Genomic DNA, 13,287 nt, shown 5'->3' with positions numbered 1-13,287 from the left:
AATATCTCTTAAATATCAACATATACACGTGTGATTTAGTTAACGAGGATGTTTCAATGCCGAGAACCACGATCAGAGAGTAAAAAGGCGTGAGGTTCAAAATGATGTAAAACTAAAATGGGATATACCGGGCTAGGATTCGAGTTACAGGAACAAGGGCCAAACCATCCACCCAAGAATGGAATCGTCGAGCGAAAACACTTGACAACATCCTGGAAGCAGCTTTTCTTGCCACCAGACCTTTCTCCATCAATTAGGAATCTGATTCCGTCACTAAACACATCCCTTTAATTGTTGCCATTTTTTGAGTGTTTATTTTTTTGTGTCTAATACGCATGTATATCACCATTGCTCTTGATTTTCTTGACTGTATATCTCTTAGATGTCAACATTTACACGAGTGATTTAGTTTACGAAGATTTTTCAATGCCGAGAACCTCAATCAGAGAGTAAATAAGGCGAAAGGTTCACAATGGTGTAAAACTAAAATGGGATATACCGGGCTAGGATTCGATTACAAGAACAAGGGCCAAACCAACCACCAGGAATGGAATCGTCGAGCGAAAAAACTTGACAACCTCCTGGAAGCAGCTTTTCATGCCACCAAACATTTCTCCATCAATTAGCAATCTGATGCCGTCACTAAACATATTCCTTAAATTGTAGCCATTTTTAGAGTGTTTATTTTTTGGTGTCAAATCCGCTTATATATCACCATTGCTCTTCATTTCTTGACTGTATATCTCTTAAATGTAAACATATACACGTGTGATTTAGTTTACGAATATTTTTCAATGCCGAGAACCTTGATCAGAGAGTAAAAAAGGCGTAAGGTTCATAATGGTGTAAAACTAAAATGGGATATATCGTGCAGGATTCGAGTTACCGGAGCAAGGGTCAAACCAACCACCCAAGAATGGAATCATCGAACGAAAACACTTGACAACCTCCTAGAACCAGCTTTTCTTGCCACCAGACGTTTCTCATGTCACACCCCGAAATATCAGAGCTTTGGCGTGACTGGACTGGTATCTTCATTACACAGCGGAAGCAAAATATGCTAAGACTTTTGGAATGCGAACGCCACTAAGTACTCGACTCCACATAGTTTGTTTGTAAAAGATTTGAATTAAATCTTTTTGAATAACCGGTTTTTGAAGTATTGTTGAGAAAATGAATTTAAAATCATTTTCTTGTCATGTTGTATGGAAATTTTGTATGAAAACATGGTATGTATCTTGTTCAATTCATGTATTTCTGTATGTATCTTGTTGTTAATGGGTTGCAAGGCCATTAACATGTGACACGACATAGGAAGTCACCAAACCATAGGCATTTTTCTGTAGTCGATTCACGACTGAGACACAAAAACACTACTTGGTTCTAGTTGTCACCAAGAGTGGGGCTGCCCTGACACCCGTTAGATCTAACCTTTTGTTCTGTGGTCTTAGTATGTACACGATTAATGATGCTTATGTTACCCTATTCGTGACATGATTTCTCGTATCATTCCTCAATTCTTGTGTCATTTCTCAATTCTTGTATCTCTTTGTACTTGTATTTTCCCGTAGTTTATAAAACTAGAATTTGCGTGTATGTGTATTTCGAAAAATACGCCTGTTTGAAAAACTGGTATAAAACATAAGTTTTTCGTAAACCATTTGTGTCTGTTAAAACTTGCTTGTAAAATGGTTTAGAAATATGTAGTTCCTGTATGCTTTGCAAAAATGCATGTCTTTCCACCCCGAAAACATTTAGAAAAATGTAAAACCGTAAAAGGTGGGGTTATAAACTCACCTGAATATTCCTTGTGCGAAGCTAGCTAATTATGACTTCGTGATGTCGTTTCCAAGACGAGACTCGCTAGCGTGCATTCTACAATATTCCTAACATGGAATATTTAATAAGTTTCTAATTTATGTGGTAACAAATCTACGTGTTACCGAGCTCTACCGAATCGTTAACTAAACGATTCAACGGTTTGTTGATTACTTAATAGTAATGACTAAGTTATACTCGTTAAGTCTCGTATACTATATGTCGAATGTATATGCCATTTAGGCGTTTGAAATAAATATAAGAGTAAATTACAAGTTTTGTCCTTTATGTTTACATCAAATTTCAGGCGCTGTCCTTTAGCGCAAAAATTGACAGACGGTGTCCTTTACCTTTCAAAATCCTGCACATTTTGTCCTTTAGACCAAACCCAGTTAGATTTTTTGGTTAAATTTAGTCATGTGCAAGACACATGAGGGTACCATTGTCATTTTACCTTTTTAGGGATTATTATGTAAATAACTTATATCCAGGGACTTTTGTAAAAATATATAGATATATAATTAAAATAAACTTCTCTCTAAACACACACACTCTCTCTCTCAAGATCTTAACTTCCTTTCTCTCTATGTCTCTCTTTTCTTTCTCTCCACGATCTGAAACTGAAACCGATGTGTAAAACTAAAACTTTATCTTCCTGTATCTTTCTATAAGAAAAGATCTCATCTTTTTACTGGTCCAGCAAAAGATCCCATCTTTCTATATCTTCCTAGTGTAATGTAATTCTGTAACCAAAACTTTAAAGATCTAAAAAAACTAAAATTTGAGGTGGGTTTATTTTATTCACCGAAACAGATTGAAAACTGAAACTAATTTGTCACTTTTTGATCTTTCAGTAATACAGATCGAAGAATATGGGTAAAAAAGAAGCCCCTAAATTGTAAGCAGATTCTTAATAATTAGCATAAAATTCATGATTGAGTTTTTTATTAACAACAATTATTTATTTATTTATACAATGGAGGAAGCGGTGGTTGGATGGTGAAGACGGCGGTCGTTGAAGGGTAGGAGGCGGCGGTTGGATGGTGAAGACGGCGATTGGTGGTGGCAGCGTATGGTGAAGAAGCAGTGCCGGAGAAGATGGTGGTCTTGTCGGATCAATTTGGGGTTAGGGTTCCGATGGGGGAGTCGAGAGTGGAGTTGATGTTTGCATTGGAGGAGGTGGTGGTTGGATGGTGAACAAGGCGGTGGTGGTGATGAAGACGGTGAAAACGATGGTGGTGGTGGCAGCTTATGGTGGTGTTGGTGAAGACGGTGGTCAAGAAAGACTTTTACCTCCTTGACTGAGATAATTGAGCCTCCTTCTCCAACAATGCTTGAAGCTGTGAAAAATACACACTGAATTTCAACCTTACAACAACCAAATGTCGAGATATCATATAAATTACAAACAAATACCTCAACAGAAGCATTCACATCGTCTCTAACGACAGATTTAGAGCTGTTGCTGCCACAAGCAATGATTCTGAAGAAATATCCGTTCAATCGAGAATTAAACAATTTGAATTGTGCTCTATCGGTTATTTGTTCAGATTTTAGAGAGAGAGAGGAGAGAGAGAGAAGAGAGAGATGCAGGTTCATATGAGAGAGAAAGGAAGAAAGAGTTTTTATATATTTTTTTTATTTTTAAGTTTTGTACAAATAGCCCCTGAATAATAATTCTTTACAAAATAGTCCCTAAGAATATGAAATGACAAAAATGCCCTCATGTGCAAGGCACATGACCAGATTTAACCAAAAAATCTAACTGAGTTTGGCCTAAAGGACATAACGTGCAAGATTTTGAAAGGTAAAGGACACCGCCTGTTAATTTTTGCGCTAAAGGACAGCGCCTGAAATTTGATGTAAACATAAAGGACAAAACTTGTAATTTACTCTAAATATAAAAAGTTATATTTATTTTATAGAATTATAAATGAATCGTCGTTGGAAATTTGAAATAAATATATAACCTATATTTATTTTATAAACGAATACAAGTCGTTTGATGTTTGAAATAAAAGCTATATTTGTTTTGCAAAAGAATCGTTGTGAAACAAATACGTAAACCGTATTTAGTTTTATAAAAGCATCCGTATTGTTTAATACTTGAAATAAATATACAAATTATATTTATTTGGTAAAAACGAATTCATGTTGTTTGATATTCGAAATAAATATATAAAACTATATTTATTTTATAAAACGAATTCGAGTCGTTGGGTATTTGAAATAAGCATGCAATTTTTATTTATCTTAAAAAGAGACGTCGTATAGTTTGATATATATATACTATATTTATTTTTATAAAAGAATTGTTGAAATCTCGATGTTTTAAAGAACTATATTTATAGTTGTAAATTGTTTCCGAATCGCCGTTTTCGTATATCATAAAGTGTTATCGAAAATACTGTACACTTGTTTTTACTTTTATAAAAGTCGTTTGTAGTCAATTGGTTAGGTTTTATTTTATAATAAAAAGTAATTATTTTTCGGATTTTCTCGAAAATCAGGCAGAGTTTCCTCTGTATTTGGACGGCCCCGACAACACAAGTTGTTGTTATATTTTTAAAAATTCAACAATAATCAAATAATATCAAATTCGCCAATATTTCATAAAAACGTAAATTATAATCATGTCGGTTCGAGCTCGATATCACATAATATTAAAATAAGGAATAGTTAACGAAATTAATGTGTCGTGTCCTAAATTCTTAACCGAGTCTTCGTGCCGTGACGCCGAACGTGTTGACTGAGTTGACCAGGTCAACTGAGTTGACCTGTTGAGTTGACCGAGTCGACTCGCTGAGTTGACCGAGTCAACTGAGTTAACTCGGTTGGATCGAGTCGAACGCACCGCTTCCTAATCTGGCCCGTAACCCGAGATCCGAACACCGCACCGGAACACTGTTGACTTTTGTTGACCGAACCAAAACAAAGCCGAAACCAAACCTGAGCCTGAACTTGAATTTGCTGAACCACTGCTGACTTGTGCCTGAGAAACAAACAAAAATCAGATCTGCACTGTGCTAGTTGTCGTCGACCAGTAGCTCCGGTGGTCAGGCCGTCGCCGGCCACCACCTTCATCGTCATCATCAGCAAAAACCTCAGTCATCATCATCAGGAAGTAAAAAAAACAACGGAGAAGGGATGGGGCTTTACCGTTCGTCGGAGAGCACCACCTCCGTCGTCGTACCGTCGTCGATCATCTTTGTCATTGTCTCCATCTTTCATCGGCGGAACCCTCCACCTCCGACGCCGTTCACGACGGCGCTGTCGTTGGTTGTGGGTGAGGTTTATCGACGGAACCGTCGGATAAACGATATGACTGGCGGTCCGTCGTGGTTTCTCCGGCGACCGAACCGAAAGCAAGAGATAGGGGGGGTTGTCTGATACACGAAGAAGAGAGGGGGGTCTCACCCGACGGAAATGAACCGCCGGCCGCCGCTGGCTCCTCCCCTGTGGCTCACCGATTTAATTAACGGGAGGGATATGAAATGGGGTGTGGCTGGTTGGTGGTTGGTTAGGGTTTGAAGAGAATGAGAGCATGGATTTTGTGTGTGTGTATGTGTTTCTTGTAGGTATAATCGAGAGGGATGCGAGACAGATTTTAAGTCTGTATTTGTTTATTGTATGTAGTGTAATAGGGAAAGAGATGGTAAGAAGATGAGGGGGTAAAGACAGACTTCAAGTCTGTTGTTGTTGTGGAAGGAGAACAAAACTAATGGTCCCTATTTATAAGCAAGATTAGTGTTATGGGTTTTTATTGTATTTTATGCTTTCATACTACATACTGGTTAAATGTTTTATTTCATGAGGTAAAGATCTTTTTATAAAGATTTGCAATCTTTTGTAGATTTTATAAGGATATTATTGTGATTTATAGGATTTTGGCAAGATATTGTACAGATCATGTATGGATCTTGTATAGATCTTCAAGTGAGAGATCTAATATATTATATGTGGGTTTAGGCTTGTGGGTTTGTGCTTGGGCCCAGGGCCCACAAGCCCATCTTGTGTGTAAGTGGCCCGTAATTCCTACGAGACACACTAACGCGATCCAAACTCCCCAAGCATAAAATATTCGTGTAACATCCATATTTGTCGACGTTGTCAGTATCCTGTTCGGTTATCAATTCGTTGTCGCTTATCTTTCAGCAGATTTTTCCGTAAACCACCGTTCACGCCCTGTAAAGCCGGTTAGACGTTTCTAGGCACTCCAAAAGCCTAATAAAGTTAATTTGCGCTGTAAACACTATTTATTATCGCGTTAATCACCTGTTAATCACGTAATTAAGAGCCGTAAATCACCGGTTGTCACATCTCCATCAATTAGGAATCTGATGCTGTCACTAAACACATTCCTTAAATTGTAGCCATTTTTTGAGTGTTTATTTTTTGGTGTTTAATCTGCATATATATCACCATTTCTCTTGATTTTCTTGACCGTATATCTCTTAAATGTCAACATATACATGTGTGATTTTGTTTACGAAGATTTTTCAATGCCGAGAACCTCAATCAGAGAGTAAAAAAGGCGTAAGGTTCACAATGGTGTAAAACTAAATTGGGATATACCGGGCTAGGATTCGAGTTACAGGATCAAGGGCCAAACCAACCACCCAAGAATGGAATCGTCGAGAGAAGACACTTGACAACCTCTTGGAAGCAGCTTTTCTTGCCACCAGACCTTTCTCCATCAATTAGCAATCTAATTCTGTCACTAAACACATTCCTTAAATTGTACCCATTTTTTGAGTGTTTATTTTTTTGTGTCTAATACGCATATATATCACCATTGCTCTTGATTTTCTTGACTGTATATCTCTTAAATGTCAACATATACACGAGTGATTTAGTTTACGAAGATTTTTCAACGCCGAGAACCTCGATCAGAGAGTAAAAAAGGCGTGAGGTTCACAATGATGTAAAACTAAAATGGGATATACCGAGCTAGGATTCGAGTTACAGGAACAAGGGCCAAACCAACCACCAGGAATGGAATCGTCGAGCGAAAACACTTGACAACATCCTGGAAGCAGCTTTTCTTGCCACCAAACATTTCTCCATCAATTAGCAATCTGATGCCATCACTAAACATATTCCTTAAATTGTAGCCATTTTTAGAGTGTTTATTTTTTGGTGTCAAATCCGCTTATATATCACCATTGCTCTTCATTTCTTGACTGTATATCTCTTAAATGTCAACATATACACGTGTGATTTAGTTTACGAATATATTTCAATGCCGAGAACCTCGATCAGAGAGTAAAAAAGGCGTAAGGTTCATAATGGTGTAAAACTAAAATGGGATATATCGGGCTAGGATTCGAGTTACAGGAACAAGGGCCAAACCAACCACCCAACAATGGAATCATCGAACGAAAACACTTGACAACCTCCTGGAAGCAGCTTTTCTTGCCACCAGACCTTTCTCCATCAATAAGGAATCTGATGCTGTCACTAAACACATTCCTTAAATTGTAGCCATTTTTTGAGTGTTTATTTTTTGGTGTCTAATCCGCATATATATCACCATTGCTCTTGATTTTCTTGACTATATATCTCTTAAATGTCAACATATACATGTGTGATTTTGTTTACGAAGATTTTTCAATGCCGAGAACCTCAATCAGAGAGTAAAAAAGGCGTAAGGTTCACAATAGTGTAAAACTAAAATGGGGTATACCGGGCTAGGATTCGAGTTACAGGATCAAGGGCCAAACCAACCACCCAAGAATGGAATCGTCGAGCGAAAACACTTGACAACCTCCTGGAAGCAGCTTTTCTTGCCACCAGACCTTTCTCCATCAATTAGGAATCTGATGTCGTCATTAAACAAATTCCTTAAATTGTAACCATTTTTGAGTGTTTTTTTTGGTGTCTAATCCGCATATATATCACCGTTGCTCTTGATTTTCTTGACTATATATCTCTTAAATGTCAACGTATACACGTGTGATTTAGTTTACGAAAATTTTTCAATGCCGAGAACCTCGTTCAGAGAAGTAAAAAAGGCGAAAGGTTCACAATGGTGTAAAACTAAAATGGGATATACCGGGCTAGGATTTGAGTTACAGGAACAAGGGCCAAACCAACCACCCAAGAATGAAATCGTCGAGCGAAAACACTTGACAATCCCCTGGAAGCAGCTTTTCTTGCCACCAGACCTTTCTCCATCAATTCGGAATGTGATGCCGTCACTAGACACATTCCTTAAATTGTAGCTATTTATTGAGTGTCTATTTTTTGGTGTCTAATCTGCATATATATCACCATTGCTCTTGATTTTCTTGACTGTATATCTCATAAATGTCAATATATACACGTGTGATTTAGTTTACAAAGATTTTTCAATGCCGAGAACTTCGTTCAGAGAGTAAAAAAGGCGAAAGGTTCACAATGGTGTAAAACTAAAATGGTATATACCGGGCTAGGATTCAAGTTACAGGAACAATGGCCAAACCAACCACAAAGAATGGAATCATCGAGCGAAAATACTTAACAACCTCCTGGAAACAGCTTTTCTTTCCACCAAACCTTTCCCCATCAATTAGGAATCTGATGCCGTCACTAAACACATTCCTTAAATTGTAGCCATTTTTCGAGTGTCTATTTTTTGGTGTCTAATCCGCATATGTATCACCATTGCTCTTCATTCCTTGACTGTATATCTCTTAAATGTCAAGATATACACGTGTGATTTAGTTTACGAAGATTTTTCTATCCCGAGAACCTCGAGTAGAGAGTAAAAAAGGCGTAAGGTTCACAATGATGTAAAACTAAAATGGGATATACAGGGCTAGGATTCGAGTAACAGGAACAAGGGCCAAACCAACCACCCAAGAATGGAATCGTCAAGCGAAAACACTTGACAACATCCTGGAAGCAGCTTTTCTTGCCACCAGACCTTTCTCCAACAATTAGGAATCAGATTCCGTCACTAAACACATCCCTTAAATTGTAGCATTTTTTAGTGTTTATTTTTTGGTGTCTAATCCGCATATATATCACCATTGCTCCTGATTTTCTTGACTGTGTATCTCTTAAATATCAACATATACATGTGTGATTTAGTTTACGAACATTTTTCAATGCCGAGAACCTCGATCAGAGAGTAAAAAAGGCGTAAGGATCACAATGGTGTCAAACTAAAATGGGATATACCGGGCTAGGATTCGAGTTACAGGAACAAGGGCCAAACCAAAAACCCAAGAATGGAATCGTCGATCGAAAACACTTGACAACCTACTGGAAGCAGCTTTTCTTGACACCAGACCTTTCTCCATCAAATAGGAATCTGATGCCGTCACTATACACATTCCTTAAATTGTAGCTATTTTTTGAGTGTTTATTTTTTGGTGTATAATCCGGATATATATCACCATTGCTCTTGATTTTCTTGACTGTATATCTCTTAAATGTCAACATATACACGTGTGATTTAGTTTACGAAGATTTTTCGATGTCGAGAACCTCGATCAAAAAGTAAAAAAGGCGTAAGGTTCACAATGGTGTAAAACTAAATTGGGATATACCGGGCTAGGATTCGAGTTATAGGATCAAGGGCCAAACCAACCACCCATGAATGGAATCGTCGAGCGAAAACACTTGACAACCTCCTGGAAGCAGCTTTTCTTGCCACCAGACCTTTCTCCATCAGTTAGGAATCTGATGCCGTCATTAAACACATTCCTTAAATTGTAACCATTTTTTGAGAGTTTATTTTTTTTGAGTCTAATCCGTATATATATCACCATTGCTCTTGATTTTCTTGACTGAATATCTCTGAAATGTCAACATATACACGTGTGATTTAGTTTACGAAGATTTTTCAATGCCGAGAACCTCGATCAGAGAGTAAAAAAGGCGTGAGGTTCACAATGGTGTAAAACTAAAATGGGATATACAAGGCTAGGATTCAAGTTACAGGAAAAAGGGCCAAACCAACCACCCAAGAATGAAATCGTTGAGCGAAAACACTTGACAACATCCTGGAAGTAGGTTTTCTTGCCAACAGACCTTTCTCCATTAATTAGGAATCTGATTTCGTCATTAAACACATCCCTTAAATTGTAGCCATTTTTTGAGTGTTTATTTTTTGGTGTCTAATCCGCATATATATCACCATTGCTCCTGATTTTTTTGACTTTGTATCTCTTAAATATCAACATATACACGTGTGATTTAGTTTACGAAGATTTTTCAATGCCGAGAACCTCGATCAGAGAGTAAAAAGGCGTAAGGATCACAATGGTGTTAAACTAAAATGGGATATACCGGGCTAGGATTCGAGTTACAGGAACAAGGGCCAAACCAAAAAACCCAATAATGGAATCGTCGATCGAAAACACTTGACGACCTACTGGAAGCAGCTTTTATTGACACCAAACCTTTCTCCATTAATTAGGAATTTGATGCCGTCACTATACACATTCCTTAAATTGTACCCATTTTTTGAGTGTTTATTTTTTGGTGTCTAATCCGCATATATATCACCATTGCCCTTGATTTTCTTGACTGTATATCTCTTAAATGTCAACATATACATGTGTGATTTAGTTTACGAAGATTTTTCAATGCCGAGAACCTCGATCAGAGAGTAAAAAAGGCGTAAGGTTCACAATGGTGTGAAACTAAAATGGGATATACCGGCGCTAGGATTCGAGTTACAGTAACAAGGGCCAAACCAACCACCCGAGAATGGAATCGTTGTGCGAAAACACTTGACAACCTCCTAGAAGCAGCTTTTCTTGCCACCAGACCTTTCTCCATCAATTAGGAATCTGATGCCGTCACTAAACACATTCCTTAAATTGTAGCCATTTTTTGAGTGTTTATTTTTGGTGTCTAATCCGCATATATATCACCATTGCTCTTGATTTTCTTGACTGTATATCTCTTAAATGTCAACATATACACGTGTGATTTAGTTTACGAAGATTTTTCAATGCCGAGAACCTCGATCAGAGAGTAAAAAGGCGTAAGGTTCACAATGGTGTAAAACTAAAATGGGATATACCGGGCTAGGATTCGAGTTACAGGAACAAGGGCCAAACCAACCACCCAAGAATGGAATCGTCGAGCGAAAACACTTGACAACCTCCTGGAAGCAGCTTTTCTTGCCACCAGACCTTTCTCCATCAATTAGGAATCTGATGCCGTCACTAAACACATTCCTTAAATTGTAGCCATTTTTGAGTGTTTATTTTTGGTGTCTAATCCGCATATATATCACCATTGCTCTTGATTTTCTTGACTGTATATCTCTTAAATGTCAACATATACACGTGTGATTTAGTTTACGAAGATTTTTCAATGCCGAGAACCTCGATCAGAGAGTAAAAAGGCGAAAGGTTCACAATGGTGTAAAACTAAAATGGGATATACCGGGCTAGGATTCGAGTTACAGGAACAAGGGCCAAACCAACCACCCAAGAATGGAATCGTCGAGCGAAAACACTTGACAACCTCCTGGAAGCAGCTTTTCTTGCCACCAGACCTTTCTCCATCAATTAGGAATCTGATGCCGTCACTAAACACATTCCTTAAATTGTAGCCATTTTTTGAGTGTTTATTTTTTGGTGTCTAATCCGCATATATATCACCATTGCTCTTGATTTTCTTGACTGTATATCTCATAAATGTCAACATATACACGTGTGATTTAGTTTACGAAGATTTTTCAATGCCGAGAACCTCGATCAGAGAGTAAAAAAGGCGTAAGGTTCACAATGGTGTAAAACTAAAATGGGATATACCGGGCTAGGATTCGAGTTACAGGAACAAGGGCCAAACCAACCACCCAAGAATGGAATCGTCGAGCGAAAACACTTGACAACCTCCTGGAAGCAGCTATTTTTGCCACCAGACCTTTCTCCATCAATTAGGAATCTGATGCCGTCACTAAACACATTCATTAAATTGTAGCCATTTTTTGAGTGTTTATTTTTTGGTGTCTTATCTGCATCTATATAACCATTGCTCTCGATTTTCTTGACTGTATATCTCTTAAATGTCAACATATACACGTGTGATTTAGTTTACGAAGATTTTTCAATGCCGAGAACCTCGACCGGAGAGTAAAAATGGCCTAAGGACACAATGATGTAAAACTAAAATGGGATATACCGTGCGAGAATTCGAGTTACAGGAACAAGGGCCAAACCAACCACCCAAGAATGGAATCATCGAGCGAAAACACTTGACAACCTCCTGGAAGCAGCTTTTTTGCCACCAGACCTTTCTCCATCAATTAGGAATCTGATGCCGTCACTAAACACATTCCTTAAATTGTAGCCATTTTTTTAGTGTTTATTTTTTGGTGTCTAATCCGCATATATATCACCATTGCTCTTGATTTTCTTGACTGTATATCTCTTAAATGTCAACATATACACGTGTGATTTAGTTTACGAAGATTTTTCAATGCCGAGAACCTCGATCAGAGAGTAAAAAAGGCGTAAGGTTCACAATGGTGTAAAACTAAAATGGGATATACCGGGCTAGGATTCGAGTTACAGGAACAAGGGCCAAACCAACCACCCAAGAATGGAATCGTCGAGCGAAAACACTTGACAACCTCCTGGAAGCAGCTTTTCTTGCCACCAGACCTTTCTCCATCAATTAGGAATCTGATGCCGTCACTAAACACATTCCTTAAATTGTAGCCATTTTTTGAGTGTTTATTTTTTGGTGTCTAATCCGCATATATATCACCATTGCTCTTGATTTTCTTGACTGTATATCTCTTAAATGTCAACATATACACGTGTGATTTAGTTTACGAAGATTTTTCAATGCCGAGAACCTCGATCAGAGAGTAAAAAAGGCGTAAGGTTCACAATGGTGTAAAACTAAAATGGGATATACCGGGCTAGGATTCGAGTTACAGGAACAAGGGCCAAACCAACCACCCAAGAATGGAATCGTCGAGCGAAAACACTTGACAACCTCCTGGAAGCAGCTTTTCTTGCCACCAGACCTTTCTCCATCAATTAGGAATCTGATGCCGTCACTAAACACATTCCTTAAATTGTAGCCATTTTTTGAGTGTTTATTTTTTGGTGTCTAATCCGCATATATATCACCATTGCTCTTGATTTTCTTGACTGTATATCTCTTAAATGTCAACATATACACGTGTGATTTAGTTTACGAAGATTTTTCAATGCCGAGAACCTCGATCAGAGAGTAAAAAAGGCGTAAGGTTCACAATGGTGTAAAACTAAAATGGGATATACCGGGCTAGGATTCGAGTTACAGGAACAAGGGCCAAACCAACCACCCAAGAATGGAATCGTCGAGCGAAAACACTTGACAACCTCCTGGAAGCAGCTTTTCTTGCCACCAGACCTTTCTCCATCAATTAGGAATCTGATGCCGTCACTAAACACATTCCTTAAATTGTAGCCATTTTTTGAGTGTTTATTTTTTGGTGTCTAATCCGCATATATATCACCATTGCTCTTG

The 13,287-nt window shown here is 38.0% G+C and overlaps 1 long non-coding RNA gene across 1 annotated transcript; it reads right to left on the bottom strand.

The window, feature by feature from the left end:
• Positions 1–4,408: 4,408 nt before the first annotated feature.
• Positions 4,409–5,505, bottom strand: LOC110906367. The gene is made up of 2 exons (XR_002573830.2): positions 4,978–5,505; positions 4,409–4,810 (listed from the first exon to the last, which is right to left on the bottom strand). It is a non-coding gene; the product is annotated as an uncharacterized LOC110906367 (long non-coding RNA).
• Positions 5,506–13,287: the final 7,782 nt, after the last annotated feature.

The sequence above is a fragment of the Helianthus annuus genome, chromosome 17 (assembly GCF_002127325.2).
Source record: "Helianthus annuus cultivar XRQ/B chromosome 17, HanXRQr2.0-SUNRISE, whole genome shotgun sequence".
In the NCBI taxonomy this organism is placed as follows: domain Eukaryota; kingdom Viridiplantae; phylum Streptophyta; class Magnoliopsida; order Asterales; family Asteraceae; genus Helianthus; species Helianthus annuus.
This window is presented reverse-complemented; position numbering and strand designations above follow the sequence as displayed.